The following is a 4399-nucleotide window of genomic DNA, read 5'->3' as shown; positions in this document are numbered from 1 at the left end:
ATTAAAAGTTTATTTTAAAATTTATAAATATTAATTTAAGATAATGAAGTAGGTAATTTCACTTTTAAAAATTAACAACTTTGTTTACCGTAATGGAGGTAGGTATATACACTGAAGTTTACCGCTGTAATAGTACAGTAAAATCACTATATTATAGTTTTAATATTTTTACAAAATTTTAATTGAGTAATGTATTCAATTTTCAATAAAAAATATTTTAATTTAGTATAAATAAATTAGATCTATATTTATAATTGAAACAAATAAAATAGTGTATTTGTGAGTAGAAAAAAAAGTATCTTAGTTAATATTTGATTTAATGTGTTAGTATTATTTTAGAAAAAGTCATATATGAATAATTTTTTAATTGTTTTTAGGAGTACAGACTTTTATTTATGTTTAATTTATATGTACTATTTATTTTTTAGAACATATTTAAAACTTTTATATGTTTTGGTTGAAAAATAGTTATTTTTTAGTTTGTCATAATTTTTTAGATCAATCAGTTAGAATCTTAGAGAAAAGTGACGTGGATGTTTGTATTTGTGTAAAATAAATCATTATACTAGCAAGTTAATCAATTTAGCTTTTATTTATTAAAAAGAATAAAAGTGATTTAATGTTTTACTTCAATATATTTATTTAGATTTCTTTAATAATAGAAATAATTTGTGTATATTTCATGAAATATATTTTGTATCATAAATTTAATATAATCTTTTTATATTAATTTTTTTAATAAATTTTTATAACTTTGAAATATTAACATAACTAAAATATTAAATTTCATAATATACTCTACCATAATAACATAATAACATTGTTCTGATAAACAAAAGAGTATTTTAATAAAAACTAATAAAGAATACACATGTTATATAACTTCTTCACGAAAGATAAATATTTGAATTTTGCATAGATTTTGATAAAAAAAAAATATTTTAGCTATTCGACTTGATGGAACAAATGAAGATAAATTTTAAATAAAATAAATACGTAATAAAAAGTTATAAACGGAATTCTATTTTTATTTTGTTTTGTTTTGTTTTTATCGTTTATTGATATCTTTTATTAATTAGTTTTTATTAAATGCACACATTAATGACAAACTGAATTTGACACGTGGTTTTTTAATTGTTCTGTTTGACCTGAAAAGATAATATTGCGCAAACAATATCAATTTGCATAACATGCATTTGAACATAAATTATCTTAAAACGATTAAAATCATTAACTGTATTAATTGAACAGTCATTGATATTGTCATTTAAGGAATAATGTACAGATAACATACAAGAAGACCAAACTACAAAAGTTGATTAGAGATAAAAAAAAATATCCTTTATATTTAATCGCTAAATTATTAGTAATAAAATAAATACGTAATACAAAAATATCGCTAACTATAGAAACCAAAATATAATTAAAAATTTATGGAAAATCTAACTGATTTTTTTTTATTGAAAATCATATTTATATACCAAATCCAAGTTTGTCTTTTTTTAAGTAGCAACTTTGAGAAAAAATCCCAAATAGTATACTATTTATAATATGTCCTATCTATACTATTTACTAAATAGTATCTCTTCTTTCATCTTTAAAATACAGTGAAACTGAATTCTAACTTTCATTTTCATCAACTATAAAAAAAACGATAGTTTAAAATTTGGTTATTCATACCTTCATTCATTTTTTTTTAAAATTGAAATGGTGAGAAATTTATTTTTCTTTATTAATAAATTTTTTATAAACTATTAAACTAACTAATTAACATTAACTAAATATCTACTATATGTAATTATTGATAAATTTATAATTTCATCTATGTACTTTATATTTACTAGTCACCCCTTTCTTTTAATTTGGATTTGTGGGTTTATCATATCATCTTGGTAAATAATATTTTTAATATTCATTTGAAATTTCAATTTGAATTATTTTAATGCCAAAAAATTATTGCTAATAAATAAAAAAAATTATATCTATTAACCTAAATAATTAGTTTAACTTTTCAATTTCTTTTATCAATTAGTTTTCTCTCCAATAAACTATTTGAAATGTTATATATTTTTAATTTAAAAAGTTTCATTACAAAAAGAAAATCACATTTTTCAGCAATACTATAATATACTTAAAATATAAAGAATTGTAAAATGTCATTTTATTACTAATTACGTCATACTTAATTTTTTAATATTACTTCATATATTACATTATCGACTTAAAATCATTGTAATATTTGTAAAATGTTAACATTTTCAATTAATATATATTTTCCATTTTTTAATATTTATTTATTTATTTTTTATATTAAAGTATCTGTTCTCATTTTATTTTGATAAAATAATTTTTGTAAATATAACATTAAAGATATTTATTGAATTTTAAAATATTTTATATTTAACAAAAAAGTTTATCTAGATTATTTAGTTAGAATAAACAATATATCGTAAGTTCAATTTCGTAAATATGTATATATTATTTCATGAGTGAGAAGTTGTTATTTGATACCAAAATTTGAAAGTAGGACACGAAGGATTAACACTGTAATATTTGTTTAGTTTCTTTCTGATGTCCTCTAACGAGCGTGTTTCCAAAATTTTGAAATGTTCAACAAAATTCAAAATTCTCTTATTGCTAACATCATGCTATTCCTCATAAACATCAGTCTCATGTAATTCTACTGCTACAACTTCTTTAAGGCACCTTCTACAAGCTGATGCCATAGGTCTTATTCTTCCTTCACCTAAAGAAAAACTCCCACCTCGATATATCACAAGCTGATGCCATAGGTTTTATTCTTCCTTCACCTTAAGAAAAACTCTCACCTCAATATATCGTGTTCTTGTCATATTTCTAGAAACAAATTTATCAAATATTAAAACATTCAATTAATCAAATATTATAAGCCAAAAATAAATATAAAAATACGAGAAAATATGTAATAAGTGAACTTTAAGCCTAACTCAATCCCACACAACCGGTTTGTAATGTGAGGTTTGCACCCACTTATAAACTATGAATTGACCTTATCTCTAGTCGATGTGAGACTTCCAACACACCCCCTCACACCGAGGTATATACATATCGAGTGTGAGATTAGACATTTTTAATGGGTGGTCCGATAGCGGGTGGAACAATATGTCCAACAAACAACAAATATCGTTAGGATAACACTAGTACATTAGAAGGAAATGGCCTCGGTTATTTTTGGTCATAGGCCTCGGTTGAGAAACCGAGACATATACGAACGAGGTAAAAAGTCTTCCTCTTATGCCTCGGTTGTAAATCGAGTTAGTATCTTCTCTTATACTGTCTCAGTTGAAACCTGAACCGAGGCAGTAAAGTGATTTTTTTTTTGCCACATTGTGGAGCACAGGGAAGCATTTTTTTTTTCACATTGTGGAGCACAGGGAAGCAGAAGTGGGAAGCAGAAGTGCGTCCAGAGAGTGGTTACATAAGCTTTGAAGACAACAAACAATTCATCTCTTTGGGAAACTCTTGGCTCAACTTGGCAGCAATATCTCAACCCAATTTCCTGCCTGGCAACAATAACTTGGCAAACAATTTCCTGCAATATTTCAACCCAATATCCAATGAGATTGGTAGCAATATCAGCGAACAACCCAGATATTGTTCATTGAAAATAAAAAAAAAGTGAGCTTTACCGTGTGTTCATCGAACAACCCAGATGCTGCCCCTTCAATCCGCCTTCAATCCCCCTTCAATCCCGTCAATCCCTTCATCACCGAAAAACACCAGAAAACAGCCCAAGCTTTACCGTGTGTTCAATCCCTTCATCACCGAAAATCACCCAAGACCAACCAAGAGTTGCAGCAAAAAACAAAAGTTCAAGATCAAACAAAAAAACCTAACACCAAAAATACTTCCCCTCTCCAAAGCTTCAAAGTTTTATCGATTCAGAGTCCAGCCAAACCCCACCACATGCATCAATCAGAAACAAAGGAGGGGGGCGATGGAGGAGGAGTGGAGGAGGGGTTGGCGGTGGTCGATGAGAAGAACAGGCGGCGATGGTTGATGAGAAGAACAGGCGGCAGTGGTGGACGATGAAGGAAAGGACCAGTGGCGACGGCGGCAGTGGTGGACTTGGTAGTGGCGACGCGGGGAGGCAAGGACCAGTGGTGACGATGAAGAACAGGCGAAACCACGACGCCCAGAGGTTGAGCCAGCGACGGTAGTGGGGCACCTGGCAGCGGGAACTGAGACGACGGGGGCGATGATGCAGAGGCGTGACGGCCGAAGCAAAAAGCAGTGATGAACAACGAGGGGCAGAGAGGTTTTGCGGGAAGAAGAATAGTGAAAGTGAATAAAGTTTTGAACTTTAACCCTCAAACCCAGCCATCGAGGCAAATATAGGCCTCGGTTAAAATAAAACCGC

This window comes from Vigna angularis, chromosome 2 (assembly GCF_016808095.1).
Source record: "Vigna angularis cultivar LongXiaoDou No.4 chromosome 2, ASM1680809v1, whole genome shotgun sequence".
Lineage (NCBI taxonomy): Eukaryota > Viridiplantae > Streptophyta > Magnoliopsida > Fabales > Fabaceae > Vigna > Vigna angularis.
Note: the sequence above shows the minus strand (reverse complement) of the source record.